The sequence below is a fragment of the Calypte anna genome, chromosome 10 (genome assembly GCF_003957555.1).
Source record: "Calypte anna isolate BGI_N300 chromosome 10, bCalAnn1_v1.p, whole genome shotgun sequence".
Lineage (NCBI taxonomy): Eukaryota > Metazoa > Chordata > Aves > Apodiformes > Trochilidae > Calypte > Calypte anna.
In genome coordinates this window covers 9,051,748-9,074,965 of record NC_044256.1, presented here as the reverse complement: position 1 = coordinate 9,074,965, position 23,218 = coordinate 9,051,748, and positions in this window count along the sequence as shown.

Sequence of the window (23,218 nt, the reverse complement as noted above, 5' to 3'; positions counted from 1 at the left end):
TGCCTTTGAGTTGGTCCACACTTCCTCCCAGCTTGGTGTCATCTGTGAATTTGCTGATGATGGACTCAATCCCTTCGTCTAAGTTGTCGATAAAGATATTAAACAGAACTGGGTCCAATACTGATTCCTGGGGGACACCACTAGTGACCGGCCGCCAACTGGATGCAGCCCCGTTCACCACCACTCTCTGGGCCCGGCCCTCCAGCCAGTTCCTAGCCCAGCACAGGGTGCTCCTGTCCAAGCTGTGGGCTGACAGCTTTTTCAGGAGAATGCTATGGGGGACGGTGTCAAAGGCTTTGCTGAAATCCAGGTAGACCACATCCACCGCCTTACCCTCATCCACCAGACGGGTCACCTGATCATAAAAGGAGATCAGGTTGGTCAGGCAGGACCTGCCCTTCCTAAACCCATGCTGGCTGGGTCTGATCCCTTGCCCATCCTGCAGGTGCTGTGTGATTGCACTGAGGATGATCTGCTCCATAACCCTGCCAGGCACTGAGGTCAGGCTGACGGGCCTGTAGTTTCCCGGGTCCTCCTTCCGGCCCTTTTTGTGGATTGGCGTGACATTCGCCAACTTCCAATCGTCTGGGATGTCTGGGTTGGTAAAATTTATTTCCCTGAGGTACTGCTCTGTCTTTCTCATGGATCCTGGTAACCTAAGCTAATCGCTACTTATAGTAAGAGCAGTATATTTAGCTAACCATTGAAAATAGAGACCTCAAACTTTACAGAGTTTGCAGACAGTCCCTGGAGTGTTACAGGACACTAAGGATGAATGTCAAAGAGGAATTTTTTATCTCCCCTTTTTCCCTTCTTCCACTCTGAAACAATCATCAATTACCCTTATCCACTACCACCATCTCATCTAAGTTCATTTTCAAGATGAAGTTTCCTCGTTGGATGGTGGCTGTCCAATCCTCTTTCTGTCCATCACAGACTGCTTTAGCCCTGTCCCCAGATTGACAGCCTGAGAGCGAATCAATAATAATTATCAGACTGCAACCACAGCGAGCTGTGTAATTCTGTGATGGGATAGCACTGAACAAACAACCCCACATCTACTGCCACAGCTTTAAATATGCAGTCCAGGGCTGTCCATTTAACTACTCTGATCATGTGGCTAATAGCAAGCTGTTAGCCTTTTTTCCAGTCTAAACATAAAGCCTCTAAAAACTGCATGCTACTGTAACACACTCATGCCATCTCCTGTCTTTTGCTAAGTAAAAACTATTTGCTAGCAGACTTCAAATTAGATCAGGAAACTGAAGGATACCTGACTGAAGGGAGGATCAGGATAGTTTCCCTGGGTGTGAGTCCATGCACTACACCACATTGAAAGGGATGTGCATTTTGCATACTGTGTGAATGCCAGAGGTTTAGGGGCTTTTCCAGCTGATGGCAATGTGGCTGACCCAGCTGGGATGGCCTCATCTCAGTCATCTGAGTCTCATTGAATGTATATACACACAGCAGATGTTGCCCAACTTCCCTGGAAATGAAGCAGCTGGACTAATGGAGAAGCAGGATCATATTTTCCTGAAGACAACATCCTAGGGATCTTTAGTGTAAGGGAAGGCATACATGCACATTGTGCCCTATACTCTAGGAAAAAAAGAAGACATGTATGAGTACAGACAGAGGCAAATTGGTACCAAAATGATTTCCAAGTGAGTTTTGAGTCTTAAAAGAAAAACACTTTCAGCACTACAACTTATGAAACTTAAATGTAGGAAAAGGAACAATGTGAAAAAAGTCCTGGTCTAAAATGAAGAATTTTCACAAGACCCAGAGCTATAGTAGAGGTATAAAGTAGGACTAGACAAGGTGGAAAGAAGGTATTTTGTATAGACACCATGTGGAGCAGAGATTGGTAGGCTTTTAGAATGAAACCAAGAAACTGGAGACAACTTTCCTACATGACTGTAGGAAATGTGAAATGAAGACAATGTTTTAGCAAGACTGATTTCCTGACACAAGAAATAGAAGATTCTAAAAAACCCACAAGTACATAAATGCTGTACAGTACTGATACTAAAATGGAATGAGAGCTTCTCAACTCAGCATATTTACCATGGTGTCTATAGAAATACACAGTAAGAGAACTGCAAGCTGATTTTGTACTGCATTTCTTCAGATTCACTTCAGGATAATTCCAGATGCAGTCTCAACAGCATAGCAAACCAAGGTATCCTGACTTGACAAACCATTATGAGGACATCTAAGAGGGCCTAGTGCCAAGACCAATCTATATTATTGACCACACAAATGTTAACACACTGCTGGTTAGAAGTGGAGATCTACTAAACCATCAGGCAGGAAACAAGACATCATCTAAAATATATGCACTTATGAAAGATATTGGTTGTTAAAGGAGATACTTCGTCATGAAAAAAAGAAATTCAATAAATCTCAGCCAGCAACTTTTCTCCTCTAGAATTAGGAGGACATGTTTAGGGTGTTTAGAATGTGCACGCTGGATAAGAAGTTACCAAATGCTAAACCAACAACTGTGAGGAAAAGAGAACTTCCCAGAGAAACTTCAGAAGCAACTTAAACAGATGTGCAATCCCAGTCCCATGTTAACAGCACAAGATAGACCAAGGTGTGTGGTCTGAATGGTTAAAAGATCTTTCTATGCTAGAAAATTATTTGAGGTTCAAATCCCCTCTGGCTGGATGTCTGGCTTTATGCCTTGCTGAAATTCCCTGATTCTAAGACTAAGTAAGAAGCAATCAGAATAAAACCAAAAGCTGAGAAAAAACCTAGAGCTCCATAAGGACCCAGGGACAGTGAAAAAGTGGCATAGCCAGTCTTAGAGCTGACTCTATCAATGTCAGAATGTGGGTCTTGAGTGCTATCTGCCATTCCTAGATATTGGATATACTTACAAAGAGGAAAAAAGGTGTTCCATATTATGTGAGAGGTTTAACAGCAATAAAGTTATTAGTGCAGAAGAAATTTCTAAAAGCCTAATAGAAAACCCTAACTCTTCAGTTACCTACACAAAATGAGCCAATCCTGCTTATTGTTGAGTTCCCACTGGATGCACCCCAAATTCTACCTTCTCATGGTTTTTTTTTTTTGTTTTTTTTTATAGTGATTATTTTGCAGAGAAGTGCTTACTGCTTCAAACATACGTAGCTGCTCACCTTCTACTGGCAAGGAAGAAATTAAATGAAACAAGCCAGAGGCAGATATTAATGTAAAGTGCATTAAAAGAAAAAAAATGATGGTATGAACAGGGTAGTGACTGATTTATAAAATCAATCACATACTTTTGGCTTGATGTCACGTTATAAAAAGAAAAATAACCCTGTTTACATGAACAGGATGATTAATCACAGTTTTCCTACTATTTAAGATAGGCAATTTTTATTTCCTTTTTTTTTTTTTCTTTCATATAATTTGTTGGCAGTAACATAGTTGTTTTATAATATAAATCTAATAATCGTGTTCTGATTATAGAGAAATTAATGTGATTCTGTAGTTAAAAGGTCTGTTGGCAGCAATTCTGAAAGAAACTTCCAGGCATTTATAAATAGTAAAAAAATTAGTATTGGGATGAAACTTGACTGCTATCAAGTTTTAACAAAGAAGAAAAATATTACAAACTTGAACATAGTGCCTGTAGATCACATTGCATAACACTAGAATTCAAGCAAGCGTTTGGAGGTGGGTTGTTCTGTGGCAGGTTTTTTCCTCTTCAAATGCATGGAAACAAACTGGCAGATTTTCAAGTAATTTAAAATGTGACTGCTCAAGGTGCAACTGTTAATTACCATTTTGCCAAAAGTTTATTACTAGTGTAGAAGAGGAATCTTTTATACTTTGCCAGCTCCAGTAATTGCAAGACAACACCTATTACTGAATATTTCCAATCAACATTTAAAGGTATTTTTTGAAAGCCAATAAAACTATACAAATTTCTCATAACTAACACCTTTACTTCAAACATCTTCTATTCCAAAGGATATACATGAAAGGGAAATTAGAGAAGGAAAATTATATGAAAAAATAATGGCCTTGGAAATTTTATCAAGACAGTGGGATGTCCCCTGCAAACAGAATATGAGGTTTATATGTCCTGCCATGCTATTACCTTAATGGAATCCATTTTGACAAGTAGTGCAGAGATCCTTCTATGGTTAGTTTTAATTAAGAATTAAGTAATGATTAATAATTGGCTCTGAAAAAGACCTGGAGACTGGACTGTAGTTGTGAGGAGTCCAAGAAGTTATCCTTTTCTTTCCTGAAGAATTCCCAGGTGATAAGCAGCATACGAAAACTCTTAGAGCACATGGAAGAACAAGATTTCAAACACAGAGCAGTAATGAAGACCCAGTGTGTCACCTCAGCAGCATCTCTGTTTTCTAAACTATTAAGTAGTTAAGCATTAGGGACTTTGATAAAGTTGCCTTGCAAACCTTGTACTACTGAGAAGTGGAGGCCAATAGGGTGAGAAAGTCTTTAGTGAGTGCAGGGAGACAGAAGCAGATTGGCCACAGTACTGCTCACACTTCTCTTCTTTGTTGTGCTGCCTGGAGGAAGTTCAGCATTTCACGGTGGGCTGAAGAACAGTTCCAACATCTTGGTTTTATGTATCTAGTGTGAAAATGTACCGAGAGAGAAACTATCTGCAACTGATTACAATTATTTCCCTGCATTTTCTAGCATTTCTTCACCTCTCACATTGCAGTTACTTGTAAAGTTGTGCTCCTTCTGGAGGCAGTATCCAAAAGCATCTTAAGATTATTTCACATTAGAAATAGATGCTGATGTATATGTTGTTACAATTTTTTTTTCATTTTTTTATCTCAAAGATCATCAAGTAAGATTTAACAAAATAATCCAGTAGTTTGATATCCTAATGATGATTATTATTTACATAGATTCATCTGTACAGAAAATTTTAGCAATCTATGAACTGCTATCAATCAGCAACCAGGTATATAGATGTACTGGAACTTCTTGATGGGGCTTTAACTGTTCAGATATTTTAAGAAAAGTCTGAGCTGTGGTTCCAGCTCTATTATGCACAAATTGCGTTCACGGTAATGCTAGGACAAAATGCATTATTTCCTAGCCATTAGAATATAAAAACTTAATCAATTCTTGTCAGTGGTGAAAGCACTCTTCCAATTAAAGATCATTGACTGCCAGCCTGTATTTCCATTGTTAAATCAGAGTACATTAAAATAATTTATCAAAATAAGCACACAATACAACCCAAGGTAAACTGATTGAAAGTCCTTTGATCAAACACATTCAAAATGTGGTTAATATAATAAAGAAACATCACCACTTACAGAAAACCTGTACTTTGCCATTTAGGGTGTGTGAGCTTCTGTTGGTAGAACCTTTCATTATCTGTTGTTGCTTGAAACCTGGCTTTATGCTATGTCAGTAGAAACCCCATTATCACTCAGATTTCATACTACTGTTCAGGTTCCTTTCATTTTATGTTCAGAGCACTTGATTTGCTCCACAATCTTACTGTCCAACCAGCTGCTAATAGTGCCATGTTAAGAATATTACAATGCAAGCCCCAAGTATAAGAAAATAATAAACATGTAATTGTGAGCAAAACTCTTTTTTGTTTGAATATTGCAGATTCCTGTCAACCTCAGCTCCTATGCAAAGGTGCAGCTAAGAAATATGAATAACAGTTGTAACTTCCACCTATGATAAACAAGCTTTGAGAACCTAAACAAGTCCAACAGGTTCCTTCTGACAACAAGGACCATTTCTCCTATGGTATCAGAAGGTTTTCTGTCTGTCTGAGGCAGATATAGATACTGATCCTGAATCACTTCCCATAAACATCCGGAGTCATCAGTCACATACAAGCTCTGTATTCATCAGCCTGTGAATTATGAAGTTTGAACTCTATGCTCCAACTTGTCTATTCTTCTAATCTGAAGTCAGATATTGCCAAACTTCACAAATACTTGTATTGCTTATATGCAATTTTCCTTCTTATTTCTGGGAACAATCTACTTTTGGAATATCCTTTGGGCAAGAACAGCTTTAGTCATTGCATGTGATCAAGCATCATGCTGAAGAGCAAGTGCTGAAGTGCAGCTTGGGTTGCATTCTTGCAGATTTCATTTACAGAGTCCTTAGACAGCAACACCTCTGCAGTGGCATTTAGCAGAGTTGGGTGTGAATAATTTCTCATGACAGCAGCACAGAAATTGTTCTGGCAAGTATTTCACAATTGTGCTTAGGGCTCAATAAATTGCAAATGATCTTTTTCAAATTCAGGGAAACATCCTATATTGAACCCAGTACCTCTATCATGAAGCAGACTGGAAAATCTTATTCAAAGTTGAATAAAAAGCAGAAGTTGCTTAGAACTTTTGGGCTGAAGCAGCAGCACAAGGTCTGTTACAAACATCATTGCCTCCCTTTCAGAAACACATTCTGTGTGTAGTTTCATTTGTTGACTTGTCTAAATCATTTTATATGCTCATACCAGCTGACAAAAGAGACAACACAGAGAAAAAACTAGACGAAATTCTTTAGATAGGAAAGAAATCCATTTAAGCATTAATTTGGTAAAAGCCCTGGTACATGACCCAATCCTAACCTTATACTGAGCAGTCAAAGATAGCAAAAATATTTATTATCTATTCCAAGCTGCAATCGCACTTGTTTGCCACCAACAAAGGCACCTTATATCCCATGTGCAAAGTAACTAATAAGTCCCTGAATGAAGTTTTGACTTCTATTAGGCCTAGCCAAGGCCAGAGCCAATTTTTCTGGGTTTTGAATGTCCAGGGTTTAGTTGGATTCCCCTGAGGATGAGCAGGAAATACCAGCAGACAAAATATGCTCTGTGTCTGAATTACTTCTGCATTCAGTGCCATTGTACTGCTCCAGCTGCTCCAACCTAACCACAATAATGCTTTGGTTATGGCAGCCCTTGATCCCACTAAAACACCAGTCTTAACATACAAAAGTGTGATAATCAGCACACTGCATTCAGTCATGGTATATTTTTATGAGGATTTTGCTAATACCACTTCTCCAGATTATTTCAAACTTTTGCTCAGGTGCCACAGTAGTACCTACAGTAGTATAACTTGCAGACAGGCAGATGAGGAACAACAGTTAACACCTAGGATGTTACATTTTTTATGTATTTGGAATAAGTGAGACAGGAACAACACTAACCCAGGACAATTTTAGAAACCTTATGGTCAGAGAGGTGGATGAATCACCATACCTGGAGGTGTTCAAAAGATGTGTAAATGTGGTGCTTAGTAATATGTTTTAGCACTGGACTTGGCAGGTCAGTAGTTGGACTTGATGATTTTACAGATCTTCCAAGCACAAGGATTTTTTGAGTCTCCTTATGTGGGATGAAAGAAAGTGGGCACTCATGTTACATTTTAACATAATTTCTTCACACATATTGCTCAGGAGGCTGCACCAGTGGACTCAGAGCTGCTGGATGCTACTATGTAGTGTGAGGAGACAGGCTGCTGTTTCCAGCTGATGAATTCCCTTGTTAACAGAGGGACTAATGACATGGCAGGAGGCTGATTTCCATGGGAGATACTGTTTTCTGTTATACTGAACTATCCTGAAGTCTAAAAAAAGCTGTCCATATTACCCATTATAAATTTGCTCCTGGTATCAGGTAAAGATGGGACCCTTCATGTTTGCAGTTCATGCTAAATATAGGAATGAGGGAGATTATTGCATAAAACTTCCCCTTGTAGCTGCTGCAGTTACACCCAAGCTGTAACAAGGGAATGGACACTCATCGACTCACAATTACCAACACGTTTTTGATGAATGCCAACACCTTCAGGGAAAATCAGAACATTTTAATAGACAAATGCCTTTCAGTCCAGTGTAGTTGCTACAGAAGTTCATCACTTGCATGTCTATCACAGTACTGGAAAGTTTTTTAAAGAAGCAATGATAAGTGAAACTGCATAAAATTGGTTAAAATTGAACCTTGTCAATCAGCTGACAGAATACAAACATGCCAGTTAATTTCCAGAAGCCTTCAGGCATGTATTTATTACTAGATTTCTAATCAAAACCATATAAATAATAGGAAAAAAGTGCAATTACTGGTCTGTTGGAATACAAAACAAGTCCAAAAAGCTATGGATAATTGCAGCTGCACATTTATAAACTAATATACTTACGTGCTGCCAAGACTAACACACTTTATTTGATTTCTGGCTAGAAAAACCCAATGATAAATGTTAACCTGGATATCTGATTTTCAGTGAGGATACCTAAGTACTGTTTAACATTGACAGTTATAGATAGCTTAGCATTTAACTGGAGTCTCCCTTGACCTCAATTAGTACATTAAAATATTGTTAACAAATTTAGAGTCAAATTGGCATTTATTATACAAGATTAGGTTCACCTTGAGTAACTTACATATTGTCACCAGGACTGCCAACTGCTTACAGCTTCATACAGTCTGGGGAAAGCAGCCAATGTTAATATTAACAGACCAGATGCAATGACAAATAATGAAGTTTTATGCCCATAGTGAATTGGCATTTTTCCCTTTGACAGCAATGGACAAGGATTTCAATCCAAAAAAGCTGTCACCCTACATACTGCATGCATTATTTGTACTACTTTCTAAAGAACTTCTATACACACAAAGAAAAAGTTCCATATTTTTTTACCCATGTGAACTGTCTTTCCATAGTTTTACATGGTGTACAACACATTCTCAGCCTGACACTTTTCTGGTAGTGACTGTTCTGTGTCTATTTCAGTACTACCATGTACTATATACATAAAAATAATACATATGCATGTTTCACTTGTGCCTGTTAGAATAAAACAGTTTCCAGTATTTTGGTATTGATGGCTGTCTCCTGCTTCAACTAATTTTTCCCCCTTTAAATTACAGTGATAAGGGAATAAGTCACACAGCATTAGTAATCCAACTTTGATCAGCCTTTGGAGTCCCATGAGGAAAAGTCATGAAGCCTTTGGTCAGTTTACAGTTGATCCCAAATCACACAAAATGCCTAATAGTTTCCTTAATGATTTTGTAAGGACTACAGATTTTTTCCTACTGCTATCAAACAATGGAGAAGAGCCTGGATGAGTAGTTCTTGGATGTCAAGCCTAGTACCACCCTCAACAGGATCACAGCAATTGTCAGTTAGTAGAAAAATTACTTCCTACAAGCTGAAATACCAACTATAGCCCCTTGTGGAGATGGGCTGCTCTAAAACACCTTATTGGATGGATCCTCAACAGAAAGCCCAAGAGCTCTCTGACATTTTCAACAGTTGCCATCTTCTCTGGTGAGCAGAGCACTGACCAAATGCCATGTTCACAAACTGCAGGTTTCTCCCCCCACAGCCACACGATTTGGGTTGTGTACAAGTGAGCTCCCTTCAGTGTGCCGGAGCTCTCAAGTAAAACCAGGTTACAGCATGGTTTTTCCAGGGGATCAGTATTCAGCTGCTTTATCCTGGTCCCCCTGCTTCAACTATGCATTTTCCACAGATTCTGGCTCTTCCTGTTCCTCAGGAAAGCAGGTGTCCTTATGGGCATCTCGAGTTTTTCAGTGGAATTTAATGGGCTTGCTGATAATGCTTATAATACACAGCATAAATGCCAAGTCACTACAACGATGGCTGCTGTGGAATTGCAGGAAGATTTATTACTGCCCACTTGCAACATGTGTGCCTCCACACAGTCTCTGAGGAACCAGGCAGTTCTTGTGCAATTCCAGTGCCATCCTATACACCTCAGAGCCAACCCTCTTGTAGCTCACCCCCTCTTACTACAAAGTGCCAGGAACACAGTAACATAATAATAAAATAAATGCCAGGAACAACCTCTCACTCTTTAAATAAATCTTGCAAAAGGAAAAGGGTCCTAAAACATACCCTATAACTTAACCATTTCAAGCCAGGGCTAGATGTCATTCCAGAGCCCAAGAGCCTCTCACAAGATAAAGTTATTGCAGCGATCTATGGACTGAAAGGAAGACAGCTGATTTTTCTTATCTTTCAATTTAAAAGACTTCTGTGTGCATCACAGGAGCTTTTCAATTTTATTATAAAACCTCATTACTTCTTTTTATTGCAGACTTAGTGGAGCCTTTTTGCGGAAATTAATCATATGATTAACTATGAGATGGTCTTTTAATACTGTGTAGACCGTATATTGTTAAATGTCCTTCTTGACCCTTTATTTGCAACTTGGGTATTCTCATAGGACAGAAAATATCAATGCAGCAAGATATTTCATCCAGGGCTTCCTGACTTACCCTAAACTCACATTATTTTAAATCTTATTATTTAAGGAAGGTATGGGATCAAATTCACAACTGTCAGAAACCATTAAAGCCAGTGCATCTCTACCTGCTTATTCCAGCAGGGAATCTGGCCAACATCATCCATTTTATTCCTGATTTCCTTAATGCAACACCTCATACAGGGGAAGTTTTGCAATGCAATGGTGATAGAGAAAAGACTCTCCACATTAATGACACTATCCAAGACAAGATGCACAAACCTGAAAGGCAAGCAGCATTTACATGAGGTTGCTGACAGAAGTTATTAAAAGCAGAGACATTCAGAACAGCCAAAACAGAGGAAAAAATTTTATAAACTCAATTTCTTCAAAGACTTAGGGAGACATTTAATGGAGATGGAACTCCTATACCTATGTGCAAGTCTATGGCTGCACAGAAGCAGCTCCTTTCATTCAGTTTGTCCTTTAAGTGGTGGAGCTTTGTTTTTTTCAGGAAATTCAATTTTAAAATTTTAAATGGAACAATGAATGCTTCCATCTGACTGACAGTTCTAGAATGTGCCCACCACTTGTTTCATTGGATGTCTTGGAGGAGTGGCACTGAATGAATAAGAGACTCAGTGACTTGAGAGGTCAGTCACAGAGAGGGAAATCAAACTTTGAAGTACCTAAATATAAACCAAACACATATTACATTTACCAAAACTTAGCTATCACTACTTTTTTTTTTTTTCTTCTTCTTTTCCCTGCTGAAGACTGCATCACAATCTGCCACTCACACTAATGTATATTATAGAGATGTGCAAGCTGATGCAAGTGAATATGTCCTGGTAACCTTCTCTAGTTTATTTCAGTGCATTACAAGACAGTCCAATATTATCTTCTTTAGTAAAACTTGTTTTAACAGCTATTTCTACAGAGAATGAAGTTTGTGCCCTCTACTGTAGTACTGAAATCCATTTATCATTTTATTAAACTGCTGGGAAGAAATGGCCTCTGTCTTCTATCTTACAGATTGGGGTTCTTCATGACTGCAGAGAAGAGACATCTCTGAAGGATTTTCAAAAGCTGTAGATGCTTCTCTATTGTGCATGTGTAGGGGAAAAACAAACAAACAAAAAAAAACAGAAAAAAAAGAAGTGCCCTTGTGCCTCCACAGGAATTGTGTCCAGCAGAAAACAGTGACTTGGTTAACAAATCTTCAGTTCAACAATTATGAAATGCTTACTGTATGTTAAAAATTAGTAGAGGGAACCCAGCAGTGGTGGAGCTCAGCAAAGGAGCTAAACAGGAGAGGATTTGCCAGTTGTCTATTCTAGAACAGCTGAGCCTGGTTTGTTCCTGGCACAGAGCACTCTGAGGAGCTGCCCTGCTCTGTATCTGCCTGGTTTGTCCCATGAAGCTCAGATTCACCTCAGCTCTTTCCTGGCTGCTCTTCTCGATCACAAGTAAGCTCAGACCTGCTGAGCAGAGGTTCTATGGCCAGGAACTTTCCAGGACAGTACAGGACTATCTTCTTTCTTCCCCTCTTATGAGGGGAAGACCCTCTGTGTGTGGGAGGAAAGAAGCAGAAGTCCCATAACATATTGTGGCAATCTGCCCATGATGTACCTGCAACTCACAAAGCACTGCCATGCAGAAGAAATGAGTGATTTGGGGCAGTTTGTGGCTTTAGGAGATTTAGGCAGTGCATCAGCTCAAAGCATCTCCTTTCTTGACACAATAAGACAACTCTTTAATACAGACCAGTACATTTGCATCAGTGGATATGCTGCAAACTTCTTTAGCAATAAGACCTTCTCTTTCAGCTTGCTCTTTATGCTCTTTCTACCCACAGTAGATGGGTAGATGTTTGCTTCCCATTACAAATTCTGCACTACAGATGGCTTTGTGAACTGAAAAACCTCAGCTGCTGAGGTTTTTTGATGTTACAAATACTCTGTCTTCCAAGTGTGGTGATGTATGTTAAGCTTCCTGCCAATAAGCCCCGTGGTTCTCACCTGTTTTATTTGATAGATGAATAGGAACCCATGACAGAAAAAGCAGAATAAAGTTCTTTGATGCTATCAGCATTAAACCTCTACCTCTGCTTTATCAGTCATGAAATGCCTAACCCAAAATGATACATCAGCATTTTTTGTAAGATGATGGTGAAAGGAGACAGGGTATTAGTCTGAGTAAGCTGGGCCATCTGTCATAATTTTTTGTGTGATAGTGGTCACACCATTTTTTTTTGCATCCACTTTTCCAGACAGCAAATAAGGAAAAATAGCATGTCAATACTTTCCAGGCCTGGATATTTGTGTTTGTAGAATATTCAGCTATTATTGGAATGGGACTACTTTATTCTTAAGAGTCATGCATATCAAAATCAACAAGAAGCTTCATATTCAGGATGTCTATACTTCTTTTGTTCCTTGGATGAATGCAAATATTCTGAAATTCCAGCTTCACACATGTTGTGATAATGCTGTAATCTCTTTAATGTGTTCATCTTACCTCAAAAGCAGCAGTCCTTCAATTTTAACTTAAGATCTTTCACACCTTTTGCTTTATCTTCTCCCATTTTAATTCCCAGTACCTCTCTTCACACTATTTTAGCAATGACTTGTTTCCAGCAGAGAGCAGGTAGTGTGTGGCTGGATGAGGGATTGTGCCTCCATCCAGCAGTTCCTTGTACAGGGGGGAAACCCAGGCTGTCTTCTTACTGCTGACAGAGGAGCCTCAGTTCTTGTTACACTCCTATCACTGTCTTTGTCATGTTTTTTTAATGAAAGCTACAATTTGGAACTTAACCATCAGAGGTAATTGGTCTGTACGCAAATTCATTTTAAGTGAAAGACTATTTTGTGTGATATAAATGACTGGAAATCAATTTATACCAAAAAAATTTTTAGGCACCTCACAAAGTCATTCTTAAAGACCTGGATCACAGCTGTGTTACAGAACAGGACCATTTGGCTTCATAGAAAGATTCAGACCTTAAGATTTCAGAAAAATCAAAAGTGAAAGGTTGATGAAAATTTCCAGTCATTTAAAGCTCATTTAGCATCTATCCATTTGTAGACTTGTGAACACAGAGCATGAAAAACCCATGGAATTTTTTCAAAATTTTTCCCACCTGCTGATAATGTTCAGCTGCAAAGCAGTAAGGACACTGAAATCTCACTCTAGGAGCAGCAGTGGCAAAGATCACACCCATGTTTCAAGACAAAATGTGTAGCTGGGTGGGACACACACACATCCTCCTCTCCTGTGCCATTCTTTATACTTCCACAAGAAATTAGGGAGCTGAGCATGCAAACCCATCAGTTCACACCTTGCCCTCTTTTCCATTTAGCTTTAGTGCAAGCAATAACCAAATGAATTGCTTAGAACTCTTAGATTCTTAGGTAGCATTATGCTGCTTCACAGCAACACTCAAATTGGGCCATACTTTCCAAGTGTGTCTATTTGGGATCCTATTTCAAGATGATTTTTATGTTCTGACTTCCTCTAACCCTCTTGGTTTGGCTCCACCTTCTCTGAAGTATGAAAGAAGACACATCCTCTCCTGCATTGTTCCTCTCAGTTTTTTTTTTCCAGGAACTTCAGGAAAGCTACAGAAGGATTTTATCACCCTCATCTAAACATCATCTGAAAAGTCCCATTCCCTCTGATGCCAGCCAAACCCTTGATGAAACAAGTGCAGATCTACGATGATTATCTGGCATAATCATCCAGCCCCCCGTTTTCCTGCCTGCTCCCTGGGTGGGCAGAGGACCAAGCACAGGGTCTTGGATCAGCTGACAGCCACCTAATGGAAATACAGTTAATAGTGGTCTAAATTAGCCTCAGACATGCCATTGATTTGGTGATGCTGTATGGTCTGTGTACAACTGGAACATATATCTAGTTCCTCCAGATGACTGCAATAGGTTTTGCCCAGACCAGTATTCTTCACTCCTTCAAATCTTTTTTTCTCTGACTTACAGAACACAGGTTAGGTCAATCTTTCTTTATAAGTCATACTTTCAAAACTCTAAATCATGCATTTGTTTTCCTTCCACTGCACTTTTACAAGCTCAGTCAGCAATGTCCTTCCTATAATACATTGCAGAATTGCAGATATTCCAAATGGAGTCTGACTAGTGATTTTCAAAGTGGCAGAGTAACTGTAGTGGTGGTAACAAACACTTGGCTTGCATTTGTACTTCTGCCAACATTTTACTTTCAAGACCAAATATTAATTTCTGGTTTCCCATAGTAAGATAGGAACTGGTGCATCTCTGAATGCAAAAGCAAATGGCCTGAGCCATGATGGGAATGATTCCTTCCCAGAAATTTGCCCAAGGGTGGCAAACAACCTGTCATAGTAATTCATATGTCTAATCCCCTATAAGCAAGCTTAACACACTGAATATATCTAGAGCCATGATTTTAGGCGTTTTAAAAGCATCAATATTAAATCAGTAACATTCATACCCAGTTAATCAAATTAATCCAGAGCCAAAACCTCAGAGTGACTCTAAGGGCTTCCACCCTCTTTGATTTCTTATCCTGTGGATGAGATGCATGCTTCAATCTCTTTAATAAAATCCCTTGGAGAACTTTTCAGCAACCCTTCAGTACAATACTCTGGCTCAAATCCATCTCCTACAATTATATTTCATTATCAATTGCCTTTCCTTCATAGTCTTACCCTACCATCCTGAAATATGGTCTAATATACAATGCCTAGGAGCTGCTGCATAATACCTTGGAGGGGGCATAATTTTAACAATGAGGATATTCATTCCAATTTAAACTTCATTTAAATTGATGCTTTAGGACAAAAAGATACCTCATAGAATCACTGCTAATGATCACTACCTCTCCCCCTAGATTATATCTCTTGATGGGTTACTGTTTGGATCTGTCAGAGAATACTTCCAAATGTGATACAACTGTGGGTTCTTCACAGCCTGTATGTGTTTACCTGTTGAGATGGCAGGATGCCTGGCTGCTCACAACTTGGTCAGACACTTCCCCAAGGACATAAGTTTCCAGGGAATATGAAAGCTCAAACAGGAGGCCTAGATAACATTTAAGTGCTATCACTTCTACAGGAAATCCTTTTCACTGCAACAGCTCTGCCACACTGGTGTCACATCCCTCTTTACACTTCATCGTCCCTGTTCACACTTTGGTGAATTGATGAATCAATTAAAATATTTTCTTGGCTTTTCCTCTCTCCCTTTTGCATCAATATGGGGCAGCTGGCTCACAGCATAACAAACTTTCACATCTAGATTTTCAAACTTATCCTGGAATCTAGTGGGAATCTTATTCCACGTGTAAAACAACCAATAAAGCAAGACAAAAGTGGTATATTTCTCTGTAGCTAACAAAATATTAAAAAATTAGACTAAAAAAGCATAAATTGGATTATGGAGTGTTATGATATCATGGTAGCAAAACAGGGTATTAGGGTAAAAAACTAAAAAGGTACCTTCACAATAAAAAAGGTAGATGATCAAATATCTGGATTATTGTCACACAAAGGTCAGTCATCTGAGTGCTGGCAACCAACTTATCAATAGGTGTAATTCTGGATCTAGAACAAGGATTTAGGCAATGTCAAACAATAAGTGCAGTTGTCTCTCATGTTTAAAAGAATTCTGAAGTCTTTAAGTTCCAAAGCTTAAACATCAAAACTTTCTTAGCCATATCTTCATTAGCTACTTTTAAATGTTAAAGAATTCCTATATATGAGAATTTAATATTTCTTACATGTTATTGGCTCAAGCTGTGTGTCCCTTTCTCTCAACCTCAAGGAGTAACCACTTGATCAGGTGTCCCTGCTGAAGGGTAAAAGGTCCAGCACACTTCCTAGGGAAAGTGTACAGGAATTTCTGATCAAGAGAAGGGATTAGGCTTTTATAAAGTGATTGGCTGCTGTCATTTAACTACTTAGCCATACCTCCAAAATCCTCTATTGGAGAACAAAAGGCAAACAAAGGAAAAACCGAGAAAAACTTCCTAATTAATTTCTTTTGTTTATTTATACATTATTTGGTTTCTGTTTGGCCTAGCTGATGCCAAGCTGGACTCAGTGTTTTCAACAAAGAAGTACAGCTGGATCCACAAATATCAACTTGGTCATCTTCCTGTACTTTCAGGACTGCTACCAGTTCAGAATTTACAATGTTCTTTGCTTTCTGTGAAAACTTTCCAACTCCAGGCTACGGGCAATGAGCCTGACAGAGAGAGTGTGAAACTGGGAAGCAAAGAGTAATTGAATTGCAAAGGGGAACCAAGGTGGGCATCTGGGGCAGTGTCCTGCTACACCCTTACCAAGTAAAACCAGCAAACTAGTATATATTCTTTGAAGACAGCTACATTATCTTTTAAGTGAAAGGATTCTCAAAACTACACTCCCCACCATATGTGAAGTATACACCCTTAATAGAAACTGTAGGATTAAACACTTCTTAAGAAAGTTTTCCCTACTAGTAATTTTTCTGATAAGCATTTACATGATGAGTCCAACCTATACCATGCATTTTCTCAACATGGATTTTGAGATACAGATTTCATCCTAAGTGTGATTAAAGCCACATTGCCTGTTAAAATTTTCTTAACCCACGAAGCTGCAAAGAGACTTTATCAGTGTTTCCCACAACACTTTTTCACAAAGGCAACACAAATCAAATTTGTGTTAAAGCCTCTGTAACTTTTAATTCTCTGAATTAGGAATTTCCCAATTAGAGAAGAAAGCAGTTGCTGGAAAAGTGACATGTATGTATTTACTTTCTGCTTAAAGACTTTTTTGATTAAAAGATATTGAAACAGATAACACAACAAAATTAGTTTTTACTGTGATGGTAAGGTTAAGGTTTCTGCTGTTGCTAGGATATACTGCCCTATCACAGCCAATCTTGACTGTGAAAATTGGTGCCTTAATTTCCCAATGGTCCCTGCTACTTCTGACTTAGGCCTCATTCTGGTTAATCATGCTGTCATTCTCACTACAGATCGCCTTTTGACATCTTCATGTGCAAAAACATTCCACAGTCAAGCCTGACTATGGCAAGTCAATTCACTGTTTCACTGGTGGTCAAGACTGAACCCATGGTCAAGTTTCCTGTGAAAAGAAGAGCTTCACTAAAGGATGAGGAATACAGTAATTGAAGAGGTTTTTTGCTTGGCAGTGGCAAGTGCAGACCATGTCTGAACTAAATGTAACTGGAGCAGTGATCACATTTGGGTGCTGGTACTGCAGTGTCAGGAGCCATTTACACTGCTACCAGAGGAGTCACCAGGCAGTTTTCCCCTGCTTGTGTTGGCTTAGACAATGAACCAGAACAGAGCTGCTGCTGATCTACACCTGAGAACTGAAGTGTGCATTTCACTTCGTATGGTCTTGTCTCAGATGACAGAGCCTACTGAAGACATTTTTAGACAGCTTTTGTTCTTTTCTAAAAATTTCTCAGATTTTGCTGTGATTTCTGTTTCATTGCTCATAATGGGCAGTAGATTGTTCATAATGTGTGATTCATTGGGCTAATGGATCGTTTGTACTAATTCCCTCCCAAAGTTACAATTCATGTTCCCAGCTATCTACACATTTGTACACATAAAGGCAATTTCATTGTGTAGTGAGATGCACTGTACAGCCAGCAGAGCATCCCCTGCAATGACCTGGCTGCTGTCAAATGCAGCTGAAAAAGCCTGGAGACTGAGGGACAGGTGTCTGACTAGAGGGGTTGCCTGAAAAGCAACATTAAAAAACTCCCTTCAGATCCAAACAAGGAGACTTCTAGCAGGCTCAAAAGTGGGTATCTGTCTGAAAAATAAAACCAACCTCTACGTTACATAAGAAATTAACTCAGAAGATTAAAATATAGACTGTAGTTGACACACAATTATGTCCAAGCTACGCTGGTTTTCGGGTTTGTTTTTTTTTTCCCCAATCAGTTATTGGGTCTGCTGCAATTTAAGGTTAACACATCCACAAACTACATTAGATCCCAGTTTTCACCAGAGGACATGTGCAGATGTCAAAGTTATACCAGATGAGAAATGCAACAACCAAAAAATCTGTGCTGGGTTTTTTTTGTTTTTTTTTTTTTTTATAGGTAGGAATTAATAGGAAGAAGTTTAGTACTTTGAATAACTTATTGGTGCTTTTGAAAAGCAGATGGTCTCATTAGTACTGCCTCTCTGATAGTTTCTGCCTTTACTACCAAGATTTCTGCTGGTGCCAGGCATCTGGTTTTTCCCACTGTTGTAAAAGCAAACCACTTAGCACAGAACACTATGAAGAAGCTATGAAGAAACTACCACAGAAACACTATGAAGCCAGGCTTGCAAAGGATTTCTCAACTATTACTGTTATTTTATTATAAAAGGCAAAATGATTGTCTGATGCTCTTAGCACCTTTCCCTAATGCCCAGCAGCTATTTCAGCTATGAAGGCATCAATTGAGCTAATCCTTATTTCTAGTAAAGCCAATGAGCTAGACTCTGCTACTCTTGCTTACAATGGGTAATAGTTCCACTAAGGGCATCTAAATTTAAAATTGTATTTCTTACAGCAGAAGTAACTAATAGTCAAGAGAGTCCAAAAAAGGATCTGGCTAATGTTGTAGCTAAATGGAAGAACATACAGTTGCAGGGCACTGGAAAAAGGAAGCAAGCAAGGAGCCAGCTGAAAATGACATTAATGAAGTAAATGAAGCTGTTTGAAATACATAACCCAGGCCCAGAATCAAACCCAATTCTCAAAGATTCTGCTTTGCAAATACACAAAATGATAAACAAAATGCATACATTTTCAACAAAGCAGAGAAGCCTGCTTGGTCAGAGAATTTGCAGAAAGTGTTTTCAGTTATTATGTTTAAAATTCTTCTGCTAATTCATATACTCTTACTAGTAAAGACTTCCCTTTACAGCAAGACTACAAACAGTATTATCGCTCTGTAAAATAATTACACATACCATGTATGCAGCAGTGACACACATGTGCTAAACTCCAAAAAAAAAAGTGATAAATTGCATTTCTCCAGCACCTCTGACCACCTCACCTGCACTCTGCCCACTAATCCATCTTTGCCAGGACTACCTCTAACCTTCCAAACCTATCAGCTGCTAGCAGACAACTATCATTTTTTTCAGATAATAACCTGCTCAAAAAATGTTTTCTTCCTTCCGACAGATGAGGAATTTGCCCCCAAAACACATTGGTCGGAGGTTCAGGGCACTCTTAGAGCAATGACAAGTTTAAAGTCCAATATCTCAGAACACTTGAGGGTTAGAACTGAGTACTTAATATAAACGAGGAAGAGCCACAAATTCAACCCTCTAATTGTTCAATATAAGCTCTACCAGATATAAAAGTCCCAGTAGATCATAAGATGTCAAATCTCCACACAACAGTGCTGTGAGGCACGGAAAGGCTCTCCACTCACACGTAGATGTTGTCAAGTTAATTATTCAGGTTCTCCACCTTTAAGAAGCTGTAAAACTTTCCTTAATACTGTAAAGTTGGCACAAAGAAAATAAAGAGAAAAGTGGACACATTCACAAACCTTAAAAACTGCAAACTACATATCCACTGTGTAGCTCTCTGTCTACCAATCTCTTTCACACTGAGTCAGTCCTAAGTACAGATGCACTCCATGTCACACCCTTGCATTCTTTTTTTCTTCCATGGCATAAACAAAATGCCAGGAGACACTGCCAATGTTTCCAGTAGCTGGGCAAACGTATAAAGAACTGAAGGGAGGCATTTCTCATTGTGAACCTGGGGTAAGTACCACATCCCTCTGCTGTGCACAGAGAACATTCAACCAAAACACCAATGTAACCATCACCTTCCCTCTACCTCTGTGTAATGCACTATGATAGGACATAGGACACTGGAAAGGAACAAAGTGCCTTTGTGTTTTCCAGAGCTCTCAGGCACATTCCAAAGGACATCTCTGTCATTTCCCTAGTCTACAGCTGGCAGTCAGCATCATCTAACAAATCATGAGACCTTAGGAAGAAGCAGGCATTCCCATGCAGAGCAAACCTGCAGACTATTTGTCCTCCTTCCTTACTTGCCTTATTGATCACCCTCTTCCATTTACAAAGAGTGAAGCACTTGGGAAAGAAAACAAATGTCCAGAGATCTACTCTGACCCTTTCCCTCCTGCTAACGTAGTAGGAAGCATGAGCCTGAGGAAGATTTGGATCTGATTTTGGATCAGTACTGAGCACACCTGACAATGAAAGCAGTGGCAGTGAATCTGTACAGTGACCAAAAAGGGAAAGGCAAATTGTCACATGCTGCCCCTGCTGATGCCTCTCACTTCACAAGCACCTGATGCACATGTAATTCACTATCTCTCAAAAAACTCCTGTTTTGTGCAGGTATCACATCTTGTCCTTTTCCATCATTAAATGTTTTTTGGTGCTTAACAGGTAACTGCAAAAGTGTGAGGATTCTTGTTTGAGAGTTCCCTTCAGGCCCTAATGTCTTTCTCCCTCTTTGTGCCTTGTTTTGAGAAAAGTGAAGAAAATTAGTTATTATTCCCTCTGCTTAGTAATATTTCAAAGTAGCTATGACGATGTTTCAAAATAGTTAATAAACTGATATTAACTCAATTCCATTTTAACAACAGTAACGAGTGCACTAATGTGATATGAATGCAATGTTGTCAGGTTTCTACATAGGATTTGAAAAGACTAAAGGATCAAGGAATGATATTAATAAACTAACACTGAAGACCAGAAAGAAATTTTTTCTATTAAAAAGTTTCACCATTACATAAAGACTTCGGTTAATTTTGGTGCAGGGTCTTCCTTGCTTTGAAATAAATATAGTTAGTATTATCTATAGCATAATAGAAAGCAGATTTACTAAGTTACAATGTATGAACAGTCAAAATCCTATTTTCCAGTGAACTGCAAAGGTTGCTCCCAGCTACCTGAGTGTTTGTGACCAGAGCTGGTCAGGTGTACACAATCAGTTTTTCCAGGAAGTCTCCCTTGTGCACTTTCAGGACTCTTTTTTTTTTTTTTTTTTTTAACCATTTGCAAACCAAATTTCTGAAAAGACCCAAAATCTAGATTTTCTAGACCAACATCTTTGAAACATACCTATTCCTTCAGAAACTAAGGGTGAGACTCACATGCAGTTAAGTACCTACTGGGACAAACCTATATAATTATTTGGTTTTGTAGAGTTAATTAAGAACTAATGTAAAGTTAAGAGAATACAAGAGTATTTGTTGACATAGCCCCCTCCAAAAGACCTGTATACGCAGCTGAATTCTGCTGTCCTTGGTCTCTGAAAACAAATTTCCCTTCAAATTTTTTTGGGTTTCATTTCATAAGATGTTTTCAGGGGATTCTGCACATAGACCTTATTTTATTTTGTAAGAGTGAGAAGTTAACAGAACTGGGATTCACATCTCAGGATCAAAGTAGCATGAGTATTTGAAACCTGATGCTTATAACATTAAAATGTCTGCTCTAGGACATTCTCCATATGTTTTTCCACTTTCCTCTGATAAGTTACATTCCATAATAAAGCCTTCGCATTCTCAAGCTTTCTGAATATTATACATTTATCAGAAAATTATGCTTTCAAAGGAAAAAAAACCCTAATATGATGAACTTTGGATGACAAGGACTGACTTTTAACCACCTTTCCCAGACTTTCACCAGATCAGCCTCAATCAGAGGTTCAAAGATTAAAAAAAAATAAGAATAAAAAAAATCAGTAAGTTCTGGTTTGATAGATCTTAAACAAACCAGAAGGAAGGTGTAAGAAATCAGTGACAAATAAACATTGTTTAAACAGGAATTGCTTAGAATTTCGTAAGTTTTAATGGTTTTCTAAAGGAAACAGAACAATTTGTAGCTAACAGTTTGCTTCATTAGAAGTGAAGAGGGCTGCAAATGCACTGTGCCATTATCTGTGCCTTCCTTCATATATTGTGATTATGTGTTCAGTAAATAGCATCCAGACGGAAAAAAAAAACCCAAAAAAAATCTTGTTGTGAAATCAAGCAACATTAACTCATTAAGTCAATAATTCATGGATTCTTTTATCTAAAGTGGCAACATCACACCATCAATTCACAAACCAGCCACTTCTCCAAAGTGTATGTGATGATAATAATGGATTTTCTAACAATGCTCTGGCAGAGCAAGGTCACTGCGCACAGATGCGGTGGACGCCAGGACTGACCCAGGTCAGCAAAACAAGCTTTATTATTGAACCTAATTATGAACTATCAAGATAATGGCCTAGACTAAACTGTTTCCTCAGGGATTATTTAGAAACTAGTCAGCCATTTTAGGTTTGGATCTACTGTACAGCACTACCTTCAAAAGTAGTGCAAGTGCTGCTGGTGTATGCCTTCTGTGCTAGGTGCAGGAGAGGAACATCAGCATTAGACATCCAGTTTTAAATAACCCCATAGTTACCAAGGATAACTCACATGTGCATAGCACACATCCAAGTCAGACTGGACTGCATTTCTGATGAGGGCAGTCTAGCCAAGTGAAAGCACAAGTTAAAAGCAGGTATACAAATCTAGGTAGCAATCTACACTTTGCACTTGGCTTTGCTTAAGTCTAGAAATAAATAAATAAAAATAATACAATAATATTTTGAGAAATGAAGCAAAAACTGCTTGGCATACCATTGGATGCTTTCAGATCAACCAAAGTACAATTCATGATATCTATAATGTGTTTCACATTCATTTCTTAAGAGAGCTCATGTAGGAAAAGTATTTGATGCCTCTTATACTTCCCCGATTAGTTAAAATTAATGCATGGGATCAAAGCTGCCTGGAATCTTTTTTTGCTCAGCTAAGAGTGTTTTTACTTCTTTCCGCCTTCTAGAAAAAAAAAGCATTTCAGTCAAGTTCACCTTTCCAGCCTGAAAAATCATTAAAATGTTTCCTTCCCTTGTGTGTCTCACACTGTAATTCTCCCA